Genomic DNA, 26,830 nt, shown 5'->3' with positions numbered 1-26,830 from the left:
TTACAGTGGTACCTAAAAAGCATATGGTCTCAACACAGCCACAGCTTGCACACAATGATATCTCTCATTCCCTGCCTACAACAGGAGTTTCTATGGTGGTCACAGGCATGTCACCTCAACAAGGGTCAGCCTTTCACCTTGCCCCCAGCCAGGCAAACTATGACAACAGATGCATCGGACTACGCCTGGGGGGCACACACATGGCAGGACAGTGCATTCAAGGCATATGGACTGCAGATCAAAGGAATCTGCACATCAGTCAAAAAGAGATGCTAGCTGTACAGAATGCTCTGACAGCCTTCAAGAACCTATTACATCCAGGACAACTTACAATAAGGACGGACAACACCACAGTAATGTGGTACATAAACAAACAAGGGGGTACACACTCCTACCCTCTATGCAGGCAAGCAATGACCTTGTGGAACACAGCACTGGTTTACCAAGTTCAGTTACAAGCTCAATTCCTGCCAGGAAAAAAGAACACACTGGCAGACGACCTCAGCAGAAACATCATGGATCCCCACGAGTGGAAACTGGATCCACAAGTATTTGCAATGATAACTCAAAAATGGGGCCTTCCAGACATAGACCTGTTTGCCAGCCCCTAAAACTATCCGCTAACAAAATTTTGTACAAGGACACTTCACCATCAAGCTTGGAAAGTGGATGCACTCTCATTCAGTTGGAAAAACCTGACAGTATATGCCTTCCCTCCATTGCCTCTCCTCACAAAGGTGCTTCTGAAAGTCAGAAAGGAGAGACCACGACTGATACTTATAGCCCCAGACTGGCCACGCCAGCACTAGTACCCACTATTAAGGAACATGGCCCAGGGCCCACCTTGGATTTTACCACAAATTGCCCATTTGCTCACACAGCAAAACAATCAGATTCTACACAGCCAGCTCAAAACCTTAAATCTGGCTGCATGGCAAATCACCTAAGCATCCAGCCAGCTCCTCTTTCCCAAGCAGTTATGGATGTTATTCTGGAAGCTAGGAGGCCAGCACCAGAAAGGCCTACTCGGACAAATGGAAAAGGTTTTGTGCCTGGAACCCAAGCTAAAGGCCAAAATACACTTCAGCCTCACTTGCCTCAGATTCTACAGTATTTAACTGAGATTTTGCACAAAGGACTTTCTTTTTCTTCCATTAAAATCCACGCATCAGCTATTTCAGCACACTACAACACGGATCCACCCTTATTTTCACATCCACTTCTATGGCAGTTCCTCAGAGGGGCAAAAAACATTAGGCCCCCCCAGGAGAGCACCTACACCAACATGGGACCTCAATTTTGTTCTGGAAAAACGGGCACCTCCCTTTGAACCAGCTTTCTCTGCACATCTAAAGTTTATACCATGGAAGACTGCCCTGCTGCTAGCAATAACTTTAGCCAGAAGAGTCTCAGAGCTGCAGGCACTAATGGCAGTGGAACCTTTCCTCATTTTCCATCAAGACAGAGTTTCTCTACGAACTAATCCTTCCTTCATGCCTAAGGTGGTTTCCAGTGTGGCTTTAAATCAAACCATCCACTTACCCACCTTCTTCCCAAATCCACAGAACAACGGAGAAAGACTCCTGCATTCCTTGGACATTCACAGGCAACTTCATTACTACTTGGATAAAACTAAGGTTTTCAAAAAATCTGACCAGCTCTTTGTATCCTATGCTACAGCTTCACAAGGGAAGGCTATATCAAAACAAACCATTTCCAAATGGATAGGACATTGCATTCGTTTTTGCTATACCCATCATGGAAAACCCGTTCCTGCTACCATTAGGCCCCACTCTACCAGGGCAACAGCTACATCTACAGCCTTCCTCAGGGGGGTTCCAACCAAGGAGATTTTGGAAGCTGCAACTTGGAGTTCAGTACACACCTTTACCAAACACTATCACTTACCACTTTACTCTAAGACTAGAGCTGGCTTCGCCACTGCAGTTCTGCAGGGCCTTCTAGCCTCCTCTAACCCTCTATGACTCCTCCACCCATCCTTAGCTTTGGGATTCTACCCAAGTGTGATGACTGCAGCAGGGTAACACGATGAACATGGTACAGTTTTGTACCTACCATAAATGTAGATGTTCGAGTGTTCACCCTGCTGCAGTCCAGGTTACCCTCCCTCCATCCCCTCTGATCTAACTGGCTAAATCTCTACAATACCTTCCTGATGTATTTGCTTATAGCTGGCGGGATTTTGTGTTTGTGCTAAAATTTCTTAAATTGGTACTAATTACTGACCACCTTTTTGGGGGCACCTGACATCTGGGGCAAGAAAAACTGAAGAAAATGGCGCTGGATGCATTATATATACCTCTGGCACACTGACGTCAGGGAAGAAGCAACAGCAACTGGCGCCGGACCAAGACTTTGGAATTCCAGCCGACTGCGGGACCGCCTGACGGCAGGATAACCCAAGTGTGATGACTGCAGCAGGGTGAACACTCGAACATCTACATTTATGGTAGGTACAAAACTGTACTTTTTGTGTCACTTCTACACCAGGAAAGTAAAACTTTATTGTACTTAGTTTAGACTGGCAGTTTTAAACTACTTTTATTATTGCAGCATTTAAATAGAAACTGCATTTTTATTAAAAAAAAAAAAAAAATGTTTTGCCAAGTGTTGGTGCCATCTTGGAAACTATATTAGTTCTTATTGTTAGAGAAGGTTAGTTGCTGCCATTTTTTGACTGTATGAGAACCACTGGCTCTCCCAGTGTTATTTTCTGGTTGGTACTTTTGTTTTGCATAATTCCTGCTTGATACAGACCATGCACTGAGCAACACCACACAAAGCACCACTGTAGCTGTAGCTTGAATAGTGGTTAGTCAGCGACTTTTCACTTTTTCTCATCAGTTAATATTCCCAAATCATAATTTATTTCTTTAGTTGATAGCTCGATTATGCCTTGGGCAGCATTAGTTTATACTTATCCTAAACTGACTGCTCTGATTTGCCTTTAGTTGCACTGGGAAAATCAGCACAATGGGCATTCCTCTGTTGTCCTCACTGATAGTGTTCTGGTAATGCTCCCCCAGCTCTTCCTTAGCTTACTTGTATACTTATCCCACTAACACTCAAAGTACTGGATAATATGGAGAGCCAGCAAATGTGTCCCCCTTCCACTGCCAGCTTTCTAGTACTTTGTTTCCTAAAGCATTGCAATAACTGCTATATTTTACTGCTAATACATTTCTACTTAATATAGAAATCTCTGTGAGAGGTGTAAATACCTAGTTAATATGGAGGCATCCCTCTCATTATTAACAGTAAGCAGTGGGTGTTACATAGTTACACTCTCTCACCTCAACCACTACAGCATTCTCAAACAGAACAAGCAAAAATGTCATATGTTGATACTGTCAAGAAATCCTTACCAGAGCCTCCTAGAACTCATTGGAAGTCTGTGACTTGCCTGGTCCTTGCACACCTACATCAACAAATCGCCAACAGCCAGTTTCTCCCAATCAAGTATTCAAAAACTAGTTTCTGATAAAAATGTTTTAGTGATTAGTGACTCCATTGTTAGGCGTACAGATTCTCCATTCATCATGCTTGACAAGGATAGGGCTACTGTCAACTGCTTTTTGGGTGCCAGGATCGCAGACATTAGAAGAGCCACGAATACCAATCTCGGGAAAGGGTATAGATACTACATGGTAGTGGTCCGTATGACAGTGAAGGACCTGGGACACAAATCTCTGAGGGAAATGCAGAGAGAGAGAGAGAGAGCCATGTTAGAACTTTCTGTGCAGATAAGACTCTGGTCCTGAGTGGAACCCTTCTTTTGATACCCAGATTTAAAGAGAAGATGATTGGCATTAACAATTGGTTTGATAGCTTGTCATTCCACAGGGTTCCAATATGTATCAGTCTGGGATGAGATGATTGATAGTCGTACTTTTTTTTGCAAAGGATGGCCTGTATTTCTCATTCAAGGGTTTTTGCATACCTAGAAAAGAGTTTCTGACCATTAACAGTGCCTTTTTTAGGCTGAGCCCATCAAATGGGGATCCAAACTTGGCAAATTCGTCTAACCCTCAGTTGGATCACATTAAGGTGGCTTTTCTTAATGCAAGGAGTTTCAGTAACAAATTGGCTGACCTTGAGGTGTTCCTGCATCAAGAAATACCCATGCATGTGTAGTCATAGTGACCAGGTTTAAATGTAAGGAAAGTTCTCCCACTACACCTGGGCTTTGCACTTACTATATTTTCAGGCCTAGTGGAATTGCAGTGGTGTTTCCATATTTGTCAGTGACCACTTCTCATCCAGACTGATACCCTTACGCCCACAGATTGAACTCCTAGAACTTAAGTTTACCATGGACAAGACCAGCTTTCTACTTGCGATGTGTGACACAACGTTCTCAGTGTCCCAAGATAATATGTGAGATTCCTGAAAGTTTTAGAAATTTGTATAAGTAGCAACTCCATTATCCTAGGTGACTTCAGTTATCTTGCCCTAGACTGGAGCCATATACCTCCAATGTAGGGTATTCCAAAATGTTTTGATTTGATGAAAAGGAATTTCCTGGATCAAATAGTAACCTCCACTAGATGCCAAAATATTCTTGATCTGGTCTTGACAAACATTGGCTCTACCTGTTGCACTCCCATAGGCTCTCCTTTGCCAGTTAAGCCGGACCAAGAAGTCATCATATTTACTGTCAGAACCACCATTATCTCTGTAACTGGTGTCTCTGTATTTAAAGACGTAAAAAGGGGGAACCTTATACAATTATATGATGAGTTCTTTAAATTTACCCATGACATTTATGCCCACACAGAGAAAAGCATTGATCTAGCAGTCTTAATTAGAACCAAATGCATGTGGGAAATTTTAAAAGCAACCCCCCCCCCCCCGGTCAGAAAAAAATTTTAAACTGTAGAGTAAGACAAGTACTCCTCAGAATGAGTGTAGTATAACAAAAATATTGGTAAGAAACTGAAAAACGCTATAAGGACCAGTGAAACAATCCAGAGATTAGCTTCTGAAGTGAAACATAACTAAAAGTCCTTTAGCTTTGTTAGAAAACAAGGAACAACATTCAACTTTGCCAACTTTTGCGTCTGACCGCCAACAATCCGTTGTATGGTAGAATGACATATCTCCCCAACTACCTGTCTCCATAGGGGTTCCCCAAGGATCCATCCTTGGACCCCTACTCTTCTCTGTTTTCACAAATAATCTAGCCTCTGCCACCACACATGACACACTCATACAATATGCAGATGACTCGACCATCATCTGCTCAGCCCAGTCCCTACCCAAACTGCAAAAAGTCACAAAGGAAGCCTTTTCCTCTGTTGAAACTTGGTTATCCGATGCCCAATTAATACTCAACCCAAATAAAACTAAACTACTCATCTTTCAACTCACCAAACGTACTCAAAACAACTCTCACTTTAACATCACAGCAGAAGACAACACCACTATACACCCAACTGAACACACCAAATTGCTAGGAGTGGAAATAGACAATAAACTGAAGTTTGACATTCACATATCCATGACCATAAAAAATGTCCACAAAAAACTAGGAGCGTTATACAGAAATAAGCACCTTCTCACCAAAGCAGCAAAGATTTCAATAGCAAATTCCCACCTTATCTCCACTCTACTTTATGCCTCTTCAGTATATATCAACCTAAGGCAATGCGATCTAAACAAGCTAGAGACCTGCTACAACAAAATTGCCAAATTCGCCACAGGGGCATCCTACCGTAGTCACAACTGTCTCTCACTTGCTGAACTGGGCTGGCTTGAACTCCCTAACCTCCTTCAATGGTATCAACTCTCACTCGCCCACAAACTAGTAAATCATCCACTAAATGTCCCATCCCTCCAGAATCTACTCCAACCCTATCGCACCACCAGACCACTAAGATCCAGCAACAAAAATCACTTGCAGATCACTAAAGCCAATAACTCTGCTGGTGAAGCACTATTCTCTTGCACCATAGCCAAATTATGGAACTCCCTCCCACCCACAATTACCTCCGTACCATCATGCACCCACTTCAAAACTTTACTAAAAGCGCACCTAAAAACCTGCTGGCTATGCCCTTGCAACTCCCACTCTAATATCACCCACCCCATCCAACCACTACCTTTCTTTCCACTCCACTAATTACCTTGATTATAGCAAGCTCAGATGCTCATAAGCCTAGTACTTCTACAGCAGGAACTTCTTATTTTAACATTTGTTAATGTCTGCCATGTACTTCACAGATAAAGATTCTAGTTGTCTACTGATGTACTATGTTCTTCATCTGTAAATATGTTGTAAGTAATTGCTTTGTAAATAGTTAATCGCTATGTAATCCAATGTAACTACTATCTGTTTATTTTAACTGTGGAGCTTTTCTCCCCGGGCCTCTGCTAAAAATGGACCTACATCCAGTCGGACACTCCCGTTCAACAAATATAAATAAATAAATAAACTTTGCCCTGAAGTTTTCCTTAATGGGGCCTCCCTCTCCACCCCAATGTTTATAGCAAGTGTACTAGCAAACAAATTCACCACAAACTTCAGCCCATAAACCCCTATTTAAACACCACTCATCCCAGAATCTCGTATAGCCCCTATCATCACTAAGGCGTACATTATTAAGGTATTATCAAAAACAAAAAATACTTCCTTCTTTGGTCCTCTCAGCATACTTGGGTGCTTAATAAACAGCATCAAACATGTCTGGCTGAACTTCTCCTTTAATAAGTTATCTTCCTGTTTCCCGGTTACTGTTATGGTTATGCTCCTCCACAAGGGTGGCCCTACTACGGACCCTCAAAATTATAGATCAGTCAGCTTTACATGTCTGATCTGTAAAACTATGGCGTGTACCATATTTAATTTCATTAATTATAATATCAAGAATCTCATTAGGTTTGACTCGAACAGCATGGCTCCATAATGGGGAGATCAAGCCTGTTAAATTTTGTTAACTTCTTTGAGAGGTTGACACAAACTGTCAAAACTGGTCTTGCTGTTCATGTAGCTTATCGTGATTTGGCTAAAGCATTCAGTACCATACCTTATGTCAGAATTGTAAAGAAAATATCTGCCTTAAATATAGATCCTTATGTGATAAGTTGGATAGCCATTTGGCTGGAAGATGAACCCACATAGTTCTCTGATGTCAAAACCGATAACCAGTTATTTATTTATTATTTATTTTATTTTACATTTGTTGACCAGGTTAGCCTGGCTGGGCAGAAAGCCCTTTTCCAGCAGTGACCTGGGGAGAAAAGCTCCATTAGAGTAAAAAAAAGTAACAATTTAGTGTACAGTTAACATCATATTCTAACAATGGAATGAGCAAATGCAGTTTACTAAATTTATATTAGTCATGATTCTACATTAGTTTAATTGTAAGGTTTTACAGAGCATAGTATAGAAGTAAACTGTGGAGATGAGAAGAGGTAATACAGGGGGTTTAAGAATCAGTATAGGAGAGAGGGAGGTTGAATAAAAGAGGCAGTGGAAGAAGGGGTTATTGAAAGGCGCTAGAAGTAATAGGGATATTATATAAGTAGAGTTAGATTTGCAATGTGACGGGACAGTTGAGGAAGTAAATACATGTGAGATTAGAGGAAAGAGAGGTATGTAATGTCGATGAGTATAAAGGATAGAGGAGAGAGATGAGGAATAGAGGGGGAAGTAGTTTACTGTGGCTGGCTGCAGTAGCAGGACCAGTGATATTTGAGGTGTTCCTTTATTGCTGCCTTGAATAGTTTTGGATTGGTAAGGGACCTAATCACTTGTGGCAGTTTATTCCAGGACATGGATGGATGGTAGCTATACATTTTACATCCAATTTTAGTTTTGGGTTTGTAGATTTGGATTAACTTTTGGTTAGAGCTTCTTAGTTATCGGGAGGTGAGGTAGTTCTAACCAGTTTATTAGTTTTAGGGAGATGCAGCGATGGGATTTATAGTTTTGTTGTGCTGCAAAGCAAGCAATTTTATTGTTGTTGGTTTCAAGTTTAGTGATAAGGATAGAGTCTAGATTAGATAAGGGTAGAGTCTAGATTAGTAAGGATATGGGAGCCATACATAAGAGTGGGTAGGAGGTATGACTGAGAGAGTGTAATCTTGGCTTCAGAGGAAGGGAATTTTTTAGATCTGTAGAGCAGTCCGAGTTTTTGATGGGTCTTTTTGATACAATTATTGATGTGTATATCAAATTTCAATGATCATCTATGGTAATTCCCAAATATTTGGTGCTAGGTTCTACTTGTATAGGGGTGTTGTTAAGAGATTGTATATAAGCCTGATTTTTAGGGAGGAGAAGTAGCAATTTGTTTTTTGGATTGAGGATCAGCTGATTGTTGGTTAGCCATGTTTTGATTAAGTTAAAGGGAGCTTTGGTGGCAGAATAGAGTTCAGAGAGGGAGCTGGCTATTGTAGTAACAGTCGAGTCATCAGCGTATTGAACTATTGAAAACTGGGGGCAGGAAAAATGGAGTTTGTTAGTGAAAATATCAAAAAGTAAGGGCCCTAAAATGGAGCCTTGAGGAACACCCATTTTGACTGGAAGAGGTGGTGAGAGTGCTGATTGCCATTTTACTGATTGGGTTCAGTTGGAAGTTTGAGAACCAGGAGATAGTTTCAGGGTTGAAGTTAAGTTCTTGTAATTTGTTCAATAGGAGAGGATGAGAAACTGTATCAAATGCCTTAGACATATCCAGAAATAGGCATGAAACCAGCTTGTGGTCATCCCTAGCAAGGCAGACTGTGTGGAGGAAGGAAAAGAGAGCTGTGGTAGTGCTATGTCTGGGTCTGAAGCCATGTTGAGTAGGAGTTAAAATGTTTTCTTTGGTAAGATATTGCATGACTTGTTTGTAAACACACTTTTCGAGGACTTTGGAAAGAGGGGACAAGATAGCAATGGGAAGGAAGTTAGAGATATCTGAGGAGTTGCCGCCTTTGTGTATTGGAAGGGTTTGAAACTGCTTCCATATAGTTGGGACTTTTCCGTCTGTGATTGATCGATTAATTAGAATATATATATATATATATATATATATATATATATATATATATGTATATATATGTATATATATATATATATATATATGTATATATATGTGTATATATATATATATATATATATATATATATATATATATATATAGAATAGATAGTAGGGGAATAGACTCAGATGCTAGTTGGAGAAAGGAGAGATTTTATCTGTTGATGTGGAGAAGGGTTTTAAGTTGGATAGTAAAGTTTTGATAAGGGAAGTTGGCACTGGTTTGAGGGAGAAGTTGTTTTGAAATGGATGTGGTGAAGGAGTGCTTGTGACAGGAGGGTTTGGAGATGACAATGAGTTTGGATTTAATAGCTTGAATATGGAGTTAATAAAGTAGGAGTTAAACAAAGAAGCAATTTCTGCGGGTGTTTTGTCAGGGGATGGATTTTGCAGTGGAAGGGTTAGCTGGGTGTAATATCTGGTTAATAGAGTGCCAGAATTTTTTTGAGTTTGATTTTAGTGCATTAGGAGGATTATAGTACAAGTCATTTTTATCTTTATTTGTGTTTCTTTAAGTTCCTGACTTCTCTATATTTTTGCAGGTCAGTAGAGAGTTTAGTTTGGGACCATATTTTCCAAAGCTTGTCTCTTTTTCATAAGTTGGTTAACCAAATTAGTAAACTGGGTGTAATAGTCAAAACTCCCTCGGGTATCTTTTCCCTTCAGAAAGAGATTACCCTAGTTTATACCTGGTAAATGGATAATGGGCTTAAATTTAAAGCTGAAAATGTAGTTTCTTAAAGAAAACTGCAGTTATCCACAGCATACAGTATAAATGGCACTCACTCACTAAACAAAAGGAAGTCAGGAACCTGGGCACTTGGGATGATTATTCCTTACCTTTGATCATCACATAGCAACTGTAGTTAAAGAATATTTCATCTTACAACTAATAGCCAACAGTATTTTGTTTAGATCAAAATTTGTTATCCTTCCCCCTGTATATAACACTAAGTAGACCTACTGTAGAATACAGTACTCCCTCTGGGATGTACCTCATTTGACATATCAACAAACTAGAATGGTTACAGAGGGTCTTAACCAAAAAGATGTTTAGTCTTAAAATCTTAGTTAGCAGGAGAGAGTAGAAACATTATGCCTTATAGATTCTTAAGAAGTGATCTGTGCCTCATTTACTGCTCTTTTGGAAAGCCAGTGGTCCTTGACCTCCTGTGTTTCCATAAGTCAAACGGAGCAGCTAACTCTAGAACCATATGAGAGAAAAGGTCACACAGGAAAACGTCATAAGCAAAAACATAAAAAAAACCTGCGCAAAGTAGAGATTTCACTGTGTAATGTACTAAAATTCCTTTGAAGGAAGCTCATGGGAAATGTGCGAATAACCCCTTGAGAATATAGAAGTGTTTCAGTTACATGGCTTCTGAATGCCCTCTGACATTTTACTTTTTATTGAGACATTTAGGCCAATAAAGCCAGACCTCACTAGCTATGCATGTGACATTGATATTTGGGAAATTTTACATTTCCCAAAATTTTTTTCAGAAAATTGCCAAATTGTCCACTTATGCTGCATTGATGAACCCATAAAAAGGATGAAACATGTGTTGCCCACATCTAATGGGGTTTACCTTTTATTGGCTATGTCCTTAAGCTGTCACTTGCATATTTCTCACTTAACTCCATGTCTAATATTATGAAGTACCAGAGAGAACTGGCAGACTAGACCATAAAGTCCTTCAGGAGGCCTCGTAGGTTCATAGGTGTTTACTAGGCTAATGACCACAAGGGCCTTTTTAAACCTAGCCATGCATCCCAAATCTCTGACAAGTTCTGATACCCTTGATAAGTGTAAGCACTGGCCTGAAGATGAACCATTCACAGGTTACTGTGTCCTTCAAAGACATAGGTACCAAACCAGGGATGAATTTGCAGATGTTCATCGTGTTTCACTGTTGCAGTCATTACTCTTGGGTTATCCTGCTGGCAGGCTACCCTTATTCGGCCAGAATTCCAAAGTCTAGGTCCGGCGTCGGTTGCTGTCGCCTCTTCCCTGACGTCAGTGCGCCAGGAGTATAAAAGATGCAGCCGACGCCATTTTCTTCAGTCTTTCTTGCCGTGCGGTGCCAGAAGCAAAAGCAGTTCGCAAGTGCCGGTCAGCCGACTCCTGAGATTTTCAAATTTGAATTTCAGAACCAAAGTCTTCGTTAAAGCTAAGTACCCCGTTGGGGAAACTTTTTTTCTTGCTCCAGACCGATGTCAGAAAAAGTTAACAATTGTATTTCTTGTGGGAAGCAAATACCTCATAAGGATTTTCACTCTTACTGTATTCCTTGCCTAGGCCCTGATCACAACGTTGTTAGCTGTCGGTTTTGTGCTAGATTTAACCAATGCACTATTAAGCGTCGGTTCGATTTTGCATTTCATTACTTTGGCCGGAGATTTAATTATATAATGCCGTCAGACCAGCTGACAGCCGGAGTTTACAAAAAACGCAAGGTCAAGGATAAGGATAGGCATCCGAGGTCCAAAACCGACGACGAGGCCTCTGCTAGGCCAGTCGCCGGTTCTCAGTGAGGCGCTTTCGCAGCCCTTGGTGCCCGCTACCTCAGAGCCACAGGCTGCTTCCGACTCCCATGTGGAGCCGACTGGGCCTCTGGATACTCAAGGTATTGGACACTCAGAAATCATTCCCTCAGATGGGTCTGGAGCCGCTGAGCAGGCATCGGCTTCTGAGGGTGTCTTCAGACCTACACAGCTATATATTAAGCCATCTTCAGCTTCAAAGACTAAAGCAGCCTTAAAGACAAAGAAACTAGTACAGCATTCTCCACCTCAGACTTCCATGCCTAAAAAACAGATGCTCAAAATGGCCGAAGACCTAATTACTTTGATCAGGGGCTCCCATCCCCCTCCTGATAAGAGGCCTAGGCAAGAGACAGAGTATGATTCTTCTGATCAGGTTTCTATTTCCTCTGATACCTCTTCCGAACAGGATTACTCCATGCTTCCCTATGAGGATTCTGATGCTGAAGAATCCATTCATTCAGCCTCTCCTCCTGAGGATTATTCCTTTGGGGAAACCCTGCATACCATGAGGGAGCATTTCCACTGGGAGAGCCAAGATTATTCTGAATCTAAGGAAAGGCTCAGAGACTTTCTGCTACTTCCTCAGCATAGACCCCTTGCTATTCCCCCTGTTCTAGACATTGCAGATGATGTATTTTCAGAGTCCGGCCTGTCCCCTGACTCTTTACCCCCTGCACCTGCTAAGCCAGACAGATACTACAGGATCCCGGATTCTCATAAATTCCTATATAAAAACCCTGCTGCTGACCCAGAAACTATATCTCAGGGTCCCAAAGGGGTTAAAGCTTCCACTGCAAAAAAACCCTGTCCCCTCTGATAGGGATTCTAGGGCTCTAGACAGATGGGGAAAAAAGTCTACACTTCTGCTACCCTGGCTGTAAGGGCTTTAAATTGTCAGTTTCATATGCTTAAATATCAGCAATATTTAATGTCACTGCTTAAACAAAAATTGTTGACAAATACTGAATGTTCAGAGAACATGGAATTGCAGGATTTATTGCATGCAGCTGAACAAGTGGGAAAGCATATTTTGCAATGTGGTTATGATTCACTGGAGGCCTCTTGCAGGGCCGGTGTTACAGGTTCTGTTATTAGAAGGCATGCTTGGTTAAAGCAACAGAATCTGCCTGATCATGTTAAAGCAAAATTATTAGATGCCCCATTACAGCATGATACTTTGTTTGGTACTAAAGCAGAAGAAGTGTTGAAAAAAATGGAGGATAAAGCAAAATCCATGCAGACAGTCGAGGATTTCTTACAGGTACAGCCACCCAGGTTTAGCAGGACCTGGCCTTCTAAAAATTGTTCCTTTCCAGTGTCAGACAGACCACAAAGAGGCAGATACAGACGTCCCAGAGGCAGATCTCAGCTCCAAGGCTCATACATGCCTAAACAATAGGGTGCTCCTACCTCCGCCACCAAAAGCGGAGAAGACAAATCACAGCCTTACAGGAAACAGTCCGAATGACTTTCCTCTACCAGAACCAAGCACTTTTCTTTTGGCAGCCCCCTTAGGGGGAAAACTAGCACATTTTTCATCAAATTGGCAAATGGTTACCCAAGACAAATGGGTCCTGAACATTGTGTCCCAAGGCTACAGGTTCCATTTTCACACTCTTCCAAGGTCAAAAGGCATGCCAGACCTGCCACACAATCAATGGGCAGAGGCACAAAAACAAATTACAGCCCTCATGGACATGAGGGCCATTCAGCAAGTACCACAACAAGAGCAGGGGCAAGGATTTTACTCCAGACTTCTCCTAGTACCCAGAAAGGACAAAGCCTGGAGACCAATACTGGACCTGTCTATACTAAATACGTTTCCGGAAGTTCCAAAATTCAAGATGTTGACTCTACAGCAGCTACTGCCCATGCTGGGCAAGATGGCTTGGCTCGTAACTTTAGACCTAAAAGAGGCATACCTGCATGTCCCAATTAGACAGTCTTGCAGAAGATACCTCAGATTCATAACTGGCTCAGTGCATTACCAATTCTCTGCACTGCCCTTTGGCTTATCTACTGCGCCCAGGGTCTTCACAAAATGCCTGGCACCAGAAATTGCGTTTTGCAGATCAAAAGGAATCCAAATATATCCCTACTTGGATGACTGCCTAATTCAAGCAGAGAACAAAGACATTCTTCTAAAACATCTGGCGTTTGTAAAAAGATTACTAATTGGCTTAGGGTACACAGTAAACGAAAAGAAATCAAAACTAGTGCCCTCTCAAGAGATAATATTCCTGGGTGCAAGCTTAAATGCAACTGCCCAGATGGCTTATCTCACGCCAGACAAACAAAGGCAACTGACTACTTACTTCAAGAAATTGGCAACAAAGACCCTCTTATCTGCAAGGAAAATCCTGCAGGCCTTTGGTTTCGTGGCATCCTGCATTCTACTAATTCCATATGCCAGACTGCATATGAGGAAACTACAATGGTATCTAAAAAGTGTTTGGACTCAGCATTGCCACAGCCTGGAGACAGTAATTGCATTTATTCCCTGCCTGCAACAGGAGTTTCGATGGTGGCCAGAAGCCTGTCACCACAACAAGGGTCTGGCATTCAGTTTACCCACAGCCAGACAGACACTGACAACGGATGCATCAGACTATGCCTGGGGGGCCCATATGGCAGGAAAATGTATTTAGGGCACATGGCCTGCAAACCAGATGCATCTTCACATCATTCAAAAAGAGATGCTAGCTGTTCAAAATGCCCTGACAGCTTTCAAGGACCTGCTTCATCCAGGACAGTTACTGATAAAGACAGACAACACTACGGTCATGTGGTACATAAGCAGTGGGGTACACACTCCTACCCCATCTGCAGACAAGTGATGACCTTATGGGACACGGCATTGGCCTTTCAAGTTCACCTGCAAGCAGAATTCCTGCCAGGAAAAACAAATACTCTGGCAGACGAACTAAGCAGAAACCTCATGGATCCCCACGAATGGAAACTGGATCCACAAGTCTTCAGCATGATAATAAGGAAATGGGGATGCCCAGACATAGATCTATTTGCCACCCCTCACAATTGCCAATTGCAGAGATTTTGCACAAGGATTTATCACAAGCAAGCATGGAAAGTGGACACCCTATGCTTCAGCTGGAAAAAGCTAACAGTATATGCCTTTCCTCCACTACCTCTCCTTCCCAGGGTACTCCTAAAGGTCAGACAAGAGAAGCCAAAAATGATACTGATTGCACCAGACTGGCCACGCCAGCACTGGTACCCAATCCTAAAGAGCTTATCTCAAGGTCCAGCATGGATATTGCCTCAAACGTCTCACTTGCTGACCCAACAAAACAATCAGATCCTGCACAGCCAACTCAGGACCTTAAATCTGGCAGCATGGCAGATAATGTAACCATTTAGAACACTCCTCTCTCAAAAGCTGTTATGGATGTTATCTTGGAGGCCAGGAGGCCCAGTACCAGAAAATCTTATGCAGAAAAATGGAAGAGATTCTGTGCTTGGAACCAGGAACAAGGCATCGACACGTGTGTACCAAATATCCCTCAGATTTTACAATACCTAACTTAGATGCTGAACAAAGGCCTTTCCTTCTCATCAATTAAGATTCATGCCTCTGCCATTTCAGCCCATTACAACACGGCACCACCTATCTTATCTCATCTTTTAATTAGGCAGTACCTCAGAGGGGCCAAAAACATTAGGCCTCCAAGGAGAGCACCAGTTCCGGCCTGGGACCTCAATTATGTTTTGGAAAAACTCACACTGCCTCCTTTCCAGCCAGCATCAACAGCAGATATAAAATTCTTATCCTGGAAAGCAGCTCTGCTCCTAGCAATAACCTCTGCAAGGCGAGTCTCGGAGTTACAAGCACTCATGGCTGTGGAACCTTTCATCATTTTTCATCCAGACAGGATTTCTCTGAGGACAAACCCTACATTTATGCCTAAGGTGGTGTCCAGTGTGGCCCTCAACCAAACCATTTACTTGCCTAACTTTTATCCAAATCCACAGAACAAGGGTGAGAAAATTCTGCATTCTTTGGACATACACAGGCAGTTACGCTTCTCCTTGGGCAGAACTAAAGCTTTCAGAAAGACTGAGCAACTTTTAGTGTCATATGCTGCAGGATCACAAGAAAAGGCTATCTCAAAACAGATGGATAGGCCATTGCATCCATTTCTGCTATTTTCAGCATGGCAAATCAGTGCCTAAGGGCATTGGGCCTCATTCCACCAGAGCAGCAGCCACTTCAGCAGCCTTCCTCAGAGGAGTACCAACCAAAGATATCTTAGAGGCTGCAACTTGGAGTTCAGTGCACACTTTCACAAAGCACTACCACTTACCTTCTTTACTCTAAGTCCAGAGCAGGCTTTGCCACTGCAGTTCTGCAAGGCCTCATAGCCTCTCCTAATCCTGTTTAGCCCAGCCACCCATCCTCAGCTTTGGGATTCAACCCAAGAGTAATGACTGCAACAGTGAAACACGAACATAGTACAGTTGTGTACCTACCATAAATGTAGATGTTCGAGTGTATTCACTGTTGCAGTCCAGGTTACCCACCCACCATCCCCCTTATCTTTGCTGGGACTTATCTGCACTTCTCTATCCTATACTACCTATGTGGTGTATTTGCTTGTAGATGAAGGAAATGTTATTTTTGTGCATGCATTTTTATTGGCATATTTTTTCAGCCTACCAATTTGGGGGCACCTGACTTCTGGGGCAAGAAAAACTGAAGAAAATGGCATCGGCTGCATCTTTTATACTCCTGGCGCACTGACGTCAGGGAAGAGGTAACAGCAACCGACACCGGACCTAGACTTTGGAATTCTGGCCGACTGAGGGTAGCCTGCCAGCAGGATAACCCAAGAGTAATGACTGCAACAGTGAATACACTCGAACATCTACATTTATGGCAGGTGCACAGCTGTACTTTTCCCACCCAGTTGTCCAAGTTGCACTTGAGTTGGGTTAGGGAGAAACTCTGCTTCACATGGATAGGGAGCCTGTTCCATAGATGGGGTAGTCTCTGAGATACATACCTACCTCGCCAGCAGGTCCTATTTATATCACAGCCAAGGTTTAAGTCTTTATAAAGGGTAATTCTGATGCTGTTTGTTTTGTGGATATGTAGGAAGTCCATCAAAGTGGGGTCTGACAATGCCTTGTATGCCTGTCATGGATCTCCCCTCAAAAGCCTGTAGGAGACAGAAAACAGGGATAGGGTCTTGAGGTAATCTGCATAGGACATTTTACTTGCGTCCTATATTCTTTTAGTGAGGAACCTCTGTGGGCCTTCCAATTGTTGGGTATGCCTGGTTAGGTACATATCAAAGGGGGCATTGTACTCAATGATAGATCTGATGAATGCTGAATACAGTGGAACAATGACATCCTTTGCTGTACCTTTGTTTATAAGTTGCACAACATAGAATGATTTCCTCACCACTCTAGACACGTGATGGTCAAAGGCTAGAGTACTGTCTATTTGTGTCCCTAAGTCCCTGACTACTGGCTCAACTCTAGGGATTGTGTTGTCAATATGATACATATCAGGGATGGATGACTTCCCAAAGGATACTATTATGCAGTTCTTGGCATTTAGTTTTAGTCCATGGCCCTGACACCAGTTGTTTGTCTGTGTCAGCACCTCCTGGAGAACATTTGTGTTAGTGTGTGAGTCAGTGATAGCTCCTAATTTGCAATCATCTGCAAATTTAGTCAGCCAGAGACCACTGACATTGGCCTTGACTTCTGAGAAGTAAATGTCAAAAAGGAGAGGTCCAAGGACTGATCCCTAATGGACTCCACTTATGACTGGCCTCTTTGTAGAGGTGGACTGCCGAGTTTTAACTTCCTGGGTCCTGTCTGTGAGCCAGTTGGCTATCCACCGGGTGATGTATGGGTTTGTACCTAACCTCTTGAGTTTGTCAACAATGCCCGAGTGGGGTATTGTGTCAAATGCCTTGGCCAGGTCAAGGTAGGCAGTGTGAATGATTTTGCCCTCATCCATTGCTTGGGTGACCTTCTCAGAGAAGTCCACCAGGTTGAGTAGGCATGACCTGCCCTTGACAAAACGATACTGGGTTGGGTCCAGTTTCTGGAGGTTTACTATACCTCTGTTGATCATCTCCATGATAATTATTTTCATGGCTTTACATATAAGACTGGTGAGACTTGTGGGTCTGTGGATTGACTACCTTTGTGCAGAGGCACAAATCCTGTTTGAAGGCTACAGTAAACAGTAATTCCAGAAGACCTGATAGATCATGTTTCATTCTATTTAGAAGGCATCCTGGGATATTGTCTGGGCCCACTGATGCAGTGTTCTTGGTGTTAGAGAGAGCATTAAGGACCTGTTCCCTAGTGATAGTAGGGGAGTTGCATTTGATGATATTTCCTGAGAGAAGGTTGAGGTGGAGAGAGGGGGTAAAGTTGAAGATGAATTTATCAGCCAGGAGGTTTGGTATATCTTCTGGCTCAGTATAGGTAGCTCCATTTACAATGAGCTCTGCACACAATTGTCTATTGCATTTGAGATTGCGGACATAGCTAAAGAATGCTTTGTGGTTGTCCTTGGCCTGGGAGGCCAAACTTACCTCAGATTTGTCTTTGGTAGACTTGATTTGTCCTCTGCATTTGTTTAGTTTGATGAGAGTGCTTTTATCCTATTGGGTAAAGTACCTCCTAATTTTTGCCATGATTTTTTTTGGTACTTGCGTGTTATCGCAATCACATTTTCGCGGTTGCGAAATGCGCATACCCCCACAGAAAACAGTGCTTGAAATAGTGGAAACTGTTATTTTAAGTCAGCAGTAGTGGCAAAAAACTTGACCTTGCTTTTAGGAACAGAAACAACTTAGGAAATCCTCTTCATGTTTTGCATGCGTTACAGAAGCACGCTTGAGTTATCATGGCTGCCTTTGTAGTGTTCATTGGATTTTTTTTGAGTTTGTGCAAGGAAGTCTTCAGACAATGAAAACACAGGGCAGAGAATTTCTGTTTGGTAAACTTGTTCATTTTTAACCATTGTTTTAAGCGATGCTGAAAAGAACCATTTCATTGTAATGATCACAAATTATGAAGGTGTATGATGTTGACAGCTGATTCCCCGGTTATTTCTAAATCAGAAAGTTGGTAGTACTGAGGTGTTTTGGATTGTGAAGGGACCATGTTCAGATACAGACACTTTGTAGTACAACGAACACTGATTTCATTAATGCTGTAATGATGCGGAGTGCTCATTTGGGGGTTTGGTATTACTTTGTAGTGGGAGTAACAGTAGTAGACTTGAAATAACAGAAATAGTGGCAGTAAGGTGCAAACAGAAACATGAGCAGCATGTTTTTTACATTTCATTCATGTCAGTACACGCAAAACAAAATGTAGTGTTACAGGGCACACATTATATGACATTTCTACAACTGTAATGACCCTATTTCATGATCGTTAAGCACCTGGAACTGCTGTTAAAAATCTGGTTGCGATAATACGCATGTACCTTTTTTTTTCTCCTGTTACACAGCCTATTGATTTTGTGATTCCACTAGGGTGGCTTGTTTTTTTGAGTTAGTTCTGTACTTCTTCCTGGTGGTTACAGCTGTCTCTGTGCAACTATTGACATGCTTGTACAAAGTTTCTGTGAACAGTTCTGCATAGGTAGCAGTTTTCTCAGGATTGCTCTCTGACTTCTCCCTCTGACTTCTGACACTAGGAAGATTATGAAAACTCAGCTGTTGACTGTGTTGTCCATCAGCAGTTTGACCATGAGGCTTTTTTCTAATGCAGCCGACAGTGCAGCAAGGGTAGCAGGCACTGGCATTGCTATCTGAAGTCATTCCTGGCTGAGGTTGTGTCTTTATTGACAACTTCAAAGTGTCCTTTCTAAATGCCTGTTATGATGGATCATCCCTTCTTGGTCCTGAAGTTAAAGATACCATGTCGAAGAGTGAGCAAGAGGGCAAAACGCTTTACGATGTCAGATGCCCAGCAATGCTATGCTTACAGTATGCATTCAGATCACATACCATTCTGTTAAGATTGATCTCCATAGAACTTTGTAAGGACCACTATTTTATTTAAAACCTTGGTTCAACTCCTGATCAGAGATTTGGCAACGGAAAATCCAGTCCAGTAATTCTGTTCATGCAGACATTTTTTTTTTATTTGGAACATCATTGTGACTGCTATACTGTGTTTGATGTGCATAATAAGTAAGCGTTTTGAGTGTTTGGCTCATCGTCATGGTTATTTGCAGACTTGTAACTAGCAAGCTTTGTTCTTGGTAATGTTCCCCAATTTTGCACCCCTCCAAAAAAAAAAAAAAAAAAATAGAGAGAGCTCTTTTCTACTTGAGAGAGAGAGAGAAAAAAAAGCTCTTCTGTTCTTTTAAACTGTAGTAACTGCTTGTTACATTTGGCATATACTTTGATGTCAATTTTCAAACTAGAAGAGTGTGCCCATCATCTCCTGTTCCTATAAATTATTTTTTTATTCTCCATGCTGACATTCAGAGTGAAAAAGATGTTGTGTTTGCTGCTTAAAACGACAGGTCTTTGAAATGCTTCTCTCCTCAAGATTATAAGTCAAAATCCTTATTTGAATGTCTGTATCACCTTAGGGATGAACTCTGATGTAAAGCACTATCTTAATTGACAGCATTTAAAAACAACCACCTGAAAATACAGGAATGATAAACTCCAGGTCTGCCTTATATGTGTTGACGATTGAGAGTGCTCAGAGCAGGAACAAATTCCTTGTATGATCTCAGGCTAGTGCAGAAACCTTATAAAAAGTTATTAGATACAGAAAGCAGGCATTGAACACCCCTTTTTGGAGGGAAGTTCATCTGCATGATTCTGGGCCCTCACATTATTAGCCTTCCATCGACTAGCAGGGATTCAAGTTTATGGAAATTTGACCTAGTTCAGGCACCTTATTTGGTTCTTAATCATTACGTGGTCCTAGTGTATCTCTCTGGAAATTTTGTGTACTACACTTTATGGTGGTCAGGACTGTAGCCCATCACCACTTGCCAGATAGTTCTTTAAAAGGGGTCTTAGTCATCATCTTGCTTTGAATAACTGCATTTCCTTCAGACTTGAATTTTGCTGACTGACAAGCTTGATCATTCCCCTTGCAATCTTCCCGGTTTGCCACCTATGATGTTCATCTGTTGGAAGATGCTGTTCTTGATGACTATCACCTTTGCCATGAGATTTTGTAGCATCAGATCCTTATTTGCAGAGAACACTGTTGGGGCTTTCATATGGATCAGGTGTTCTTAAGATTATCCCACATTTTCTTTTTAAAGTGCCATTATAATTTCCCTTAAAATAACCTATTTGTGTGTCTGTTTTTTTTTTAGGAGAAGAAGGCTTGAGAGAGAGAGAGAGAGAGAGAGAGAGAGCTTTCCATATGAACCGTTGCTCACTTTTTACCTGAAATTAATAATGTGAATGCAGGAACATAGAACAGCTCTTCTCCATTGCTTCAGGGGAAAACAGGGTGGCAGTTGTTAAGAATATCCTCTCAAGTAGATTGCAAGCTATGGTTTGTATGACAATCAGATGACAAGTTACCACTGGAATATGCTATTCTATAAGGCCACTTCACCAGGGGTGTGTCTTGTACTCATACTTAATTTAAAAATGACTCTGTTGTATTTATTTCTGCTATGCCATTACTTCACACTTTCACAGAACACAGTTACTTCCTCTAAGACGCCAAGCATTAGATAAACTTCGGTGTTAAGAGTTTTGCCTCTTTGCCTGTCTGTGGCTCTGACAATCTAGGAAGTTTAATTTTCAGTATTTGGAATTCTTCCATTAATCAACCTGCTGAGGAGGACTCCTAATATCAGATACGTATCTACCATAATATTTGGTATCAGATTCATTCCCTCTCAGTGGGTACTTGTTACTGTCCTTCTCTTCCTGTGAGTATCCATGGAATTGGTTTCCCGCAGGCAATTGCTGACTAAGTCGGCCATGTTATACTTTCTTGAACATTGCTGATAGAGATTGAAGGGTGAATATGTATACTGTGTAGCAGCACCATGTGTTTGAGACTGCCTTGTGCTTAAATGGGGAGTATGGAATTTCACCTTTCTGCATTATTGTACAGTTTTGGACTTGATAATGAGCTTGGGGGATGTTGGGGGTGCAGGGTGTTGCACTTATTTTAGTGCCATTTAACAAATTTTTTTTGGTCTTTTGAGCTCTAGGTGCTTTTTCTTTCATAGAAGAAATGGGTGGGCACACTATCCATTGGCTGTTAGAGTTCTCTGTAAGCTGGGTAAATATACAGTTAACATAAATGTTTTCCTGCCTTACAGATTATGCATGAACAGTAGATAGAGGCAGAGTGGAAATAGAGGGGCTAGGCATGCCATTTTAGTCTGAAATGGGACAGCTTGATGTATTATGGCAGGAGACACATGCAGTATTTAGCATGAGACCCAGTGAGAAGAAGGTGAACCAAGCTAGAGATTGCAGGAGAGGAAATCACAAGAATCAGTTAACTGGGGAAAGGCTTCTTCACAAATCAACTGTTACAGTAAGTATGCATATGTTATTTCTTTGAGCAGCTTTGCTTTTTAGAGTTCGTCATGCTATCTTTCCCCCCAGACATAACTGCAGATAATGATCAAATGTTGGGTTAGTTAGGGGAGAAATGGCTCCAAAGGGTACTCCTAGCAATTTGGAGAGAAAAGCATATCACAGATGACTGGAGAATAGGAATTCTAGTGCCAGAGTACATGCCCAAAGGAGACATTTACAGCTTTGGGAAGTAGAAGTATCAAACTTCTGTTACACTGCATGAAAGTACTGCTGAAGGTGATTGATAAATGAATATGTAGTCAGTAGCATAGCTAGGGTGGGGCGACAGAGGTAACAGCCCCAGGTGCAAAGTGTTGGGGAGAGGTGTAATCAGCCAATTCCAATCATTCTTTAATGTAATACTGGCTTTTAAAAGCTATTGCTTTTGCGGTCTAACCTGAGCACTGTACTTCTCAATTTGTGGTCTAAACTGTGCCAACTGCATGCTACAATATAGCAAATAAGTATAACAAAAAAAAATCTTTTAACTGAAACCTGAGTGCTGTAGTGCTCTGTGCTGGCAGGGTATATACTCTAGTAACAAGCAGTTTGATACAGTTTAAAAAAAAAAATATATATATATATATATATATATATATATATATATATAATTTATTTATTTTTTTAACTGAAACATGAGTGCTGAAGCACTCCATGAGGCAGGCTGTTTGCTACAGTTTAAAAGAAGAAATGTTTTTTTTTTTTTTTTTTTTTTTTAAATAAAATATATTAAAAGGAGGGTTGGGGCAGGGCACAGAAATGGGACCTGAATGGCTGGGGCTGGAGGGGGGGGAGCACAGCAAGCATCTGACCACCTGGTTGACGTGCAAGTAGAAGAAATGTCCATTTTTGCTGGGGTTGGGGGGAGTAGAACTAATTGTAATAAGCCAACCGTTTAAGGCTTATTACACTAAAGTGCTTTTTTTTTTCTTTTTCTTTTTCCCTCTTCATTTGAAGATCTGAGGGGCTGGGGAGCTGGTTAATAGCGCCAGCACAGGGCGCTAATTGAACTAGGCATGCTTCTGCATAGAGCAGTAGAAAGTAAGATGGGAGATTAGCAGTTGACACAATGTTTGCAATGAGACAAGAAACTATTGATGTGGAAAGAGTCCAACTGGACATTCCTAGACTTAGAGAAAGCATACGATAAGGTCCCAAAAAAGCTGGCAAAGTTCCAGAAGCACTAGTAGAATTGGTGCAGGCTTTGTACAAGGATTCAGTGACACAAGTATGAATAGTGTTCAGACTCGCAGAGAGCGTTCCAGTAGTAGTGGTATGCATCAGGGTTCAGCCATTGGCCCAGTGCTGTTCATACTGGTGATGAACAACATTTACTTTGCTTTCTTAGAATATATTTAATTGGAACAGTGGGCATTATTTGCTTCCAAATGATTGTAAGGATGATGTGATGTTTGTTGTCCCCAAACTAGAGTAGGATCCATCTGTTTGTTGCTGTTACTGTCCTTCCCCTTGTTCATAGGTTGGTACTAGGCTATCAGCCCTAGGGCCTATACAAGCCTAGCCATAACAATTCCCTGGCTATTTCTTCCCACCCTATTTACTTCCCTGGGCCCCTGTCTAGCAGGGTGACTGACATGATCCCCGGGGTGAATTTCCTTTCTCCCATCCACTTGTTTAAGTGTCCAGTAATTATGTTGAACTCTAGACTTACTCATTTCCATTTTAAATGCTAGGCTGTCTCTTATTTTTCCTCCCTTATGCAGTGTAACTATTGTAGGCTTGTTGTTAGAAGATTACCCCCAGGGCAGTATAAAATGCTTGCCTTCATTAAGCATGTCTGTGAAGAGGAACATCCCATGTTGGTTATGCAATTTCAGTGCTGGAATGTCATTTGAATGGGCAGAAAAAAAATCTTGTTTGTCTTGTTTGAGTGTCCAGTAATTATAGTGTTAAATATTACCCATAAAAAATGTGCTCTTGTCCTGTGTGTTGTTGTTAGTAATCACTCCCTCATTTTGTTTGTCTGAGATTTTACACAGGATCTTCACTTACTCTCAAGTAATAGTACTAATTATTTTAAAATACAGTATCTTGTGTTCCTTTGTGGTCCTGCCAACGCTATGAAAAATATATTTTTGTCTGGATTCCAATTTTCTTGTATTCAAGGGGATTCTCTAACAGCATCACATTCCACTTGAAAAACAATTATTCAGAATTGTTATCCAAAGTTAAGTGTGGCAGCAATTGGAAAGCTCCTTCCTCCACCTTTATAACATTTTTCAAACAATAAGAATACCCTGCAACTACTTTACGGTGCACAAATAGTCTCTTCCGTGTTCCTAGTGTAGTGGTGAAGAGTATTAAAAAAAAAAGTTAATGTTTGAATTTATTTGAGGTTATGATACTTTTAGTGTTATATGTGTGCTGCCTGAACTGTGAACAATATCAGCCATGTTGTTCTACAACCTGAAATGTGTTTATTTTAGTGCATTTATGTTTGTATGTCTTTAATCCATGCAGTATATGAGAACCAGAAGAAACTACTGTGACCTGACATCCCAGTTTGGCCAGTAGAGCTTCCAAACATTCTCAGTATCGCAATGGTGATGTTAATCAGTGTCAGAGCTACCTGGTTTTATAGTTCCTGGAACTGCAAGTCTTTTGCACCAGTTTTAGGATCAAAGGCTGTCATTTAAAGATGTGTTATAACTTAACAGGTAAGAATTTGCTCTTTGGGATTACCACAATAACTTTATAGACAGGGTTCCTGAGCGGACTTTTATGCACTTTAGCGAATGAGAGGGTATTCGCATAATCTTGAAAGTCTTTGACGTTGTCATCCATGTATCCATCCATCTAATATTGTTGTATTTTTGTTTGATATGTGGGATGTAAGGCATCCTATATTATCTTTACAGATTTACAGGTATTCTAGTAATTACTGGTGAATCTTTCCATTGTCCGTGATTGCTGGTTAACAACTGTAAATAAATAATTAAGCAAATAATGCAACCTGCTTTTACTTCAGATGGCTGATCTGAAGGGAGCCAGAGATGTTTCTACCAAGAGGCAGAAGTGTACTCTATTTTAATTTGATGTTTTATACTAAAAATATTAAGATTTGCTGAGTGCCATGGGCCTATGTTTTGAGGTCAAGTAGCTTAGGAGCTCCTTCATAATTATTAGAGATTGCACTTGGTCTTTGACAAGGGATGCATTAAGTTTAGTGATGATGACCTTTTTCCAGATTTTTTTTCTCATCCTGACTTAATGGAAGGGTGATTTTTGTTCATTTGTTGCATTTTGGGTGTCTGTGCTATTTTAGTCAGCACAGATATTTCTTCAGGAATCATAACAACTGCTCCTTACCAGTAATTCTGGTCTATGTTTTGGTTGTATTTTTGTTTGATATCTGGGATGTAAGGCACCCTATATTATCTTTTAGACCTGAACAAAAATGTAGCTATCAATAGGTAATCATTCTAGAACTGTATTGTTATATGTGGTTTTGTGTGTGTATGTATGTGTTTGCGTGTGTGAGTGTAATGTATACACACACATATATAATGCATATACATATATACACACACACACACACATATATATATATATGTATATATATATATATATATATATATATATATGTGTGTGTGTGTATATTTATTTATATACAGTCTGTGTGTGTGTGTGTGTGTGTGTGTGTGTGTGTGTGTGTGTGTGTAATATATATATATATATATATCTATAGGGTCTATATTATAAGAACAACGTTTTACAACTTCGAACACCATATGGGGCGACATATGAGCGAAGTTGTAAAACATTGAAACCAAAATAAAAAAAATGTAAATATAAAAAAAAGAACCTGATTGCTCTGAGCAGGCTCAAGCCCCCCTGCACCCCCCACGTGGGGGGCTGCTCCCCTCACCCCCCCCCGCTACATAAATATACCAACTCCGAGATCGCACTAATTTGAAGTAAAGGGAAGAATTCCCTATGGCGTTCTCCATTCACACTTGCAAGGTTTTAAATATTCGACCATTTGGTGAACACCTGTGGATGTTTAACTTTGTTTACATTAACTGGGTAATTTATGCATGGCTGTTGTTGGACTATAGTTAATTTAGAGGCATGTATTTCTTATACTGTATTTTTAGACATTTGCGACTGTTATACTTTTAGATTTGCCACTTTTTTATCTAATTTTCCTTATTACTGTGTGCAGAGTTGCTGCAGTTTTTATGAACTGGTTTGCCTTTAAAATGAGGCAATGTGTAAGATGTTTAATTGGTTAATTATTAACCAGCTGTTTGCATAAATTGCATTTGTAACTTACTCTAACATGTTTCTGATGAAGTTTAGCCGATAGAGGCAAACGAAAAGCGCTTTAAACTTTTTATTAAACTTGTGGACTTGTTTGTCCTGTAATTCTTTTTGGAGTTTTTTGTACAGCTTGACTCTACGATACGAGTGAACGTAGTACTTCGTTTCACTACTTTGGTGGGCTTCCAGCTTGCTGAACCTGTGTTTTTGTTTTTATAAGTTTGACTGCCGGTTCTTGTTTTCTGGTGTCGCCCATATGGTGTTCGAATATTTAAAACTTCGTTCTTATAAAATAGACCCTATATATATATATATATATATATATATATATATATATATATATACATATATGTGAGTTCCCTTTGTTGTGTAG

At 40.9% G+C, this 26,830-nt stretch overlaps 1 protein-coding gene across 1 annotated transcript in view; it reads left to right on the top strand.

Annotated features, from left to right (window-relative positions):
* The window catches only part of CWC27 (CWC27 spliceosome associated cyclophilin), a 1,911,839-nt gene that overhangs the window by 98,385 nt on the left and 1,786,624 nt on the right, over nt 1–26,830 (top strand). The window lies entirely within an intron of this gene.

Source organism: Protopterus annectens, chromosome 2.part1, assembly GCF_019279795.1.
Source record: "Protopterus annectens isolate FY-2018-M chromosome 2.part1, PAN1.0, whole genome shotgun sequence".
Lineage (NCBI taxonomy): Eukaryota > Metazoa > Chordata > Ceratodontiformes > Protopteridae > Protopterus > Protopterus annectens.
The sequence above is the reverse complement of the archived record's forward strand: the minus strand, read 5'-3'. Positions and strand labels throughout refer to the sequence as shown.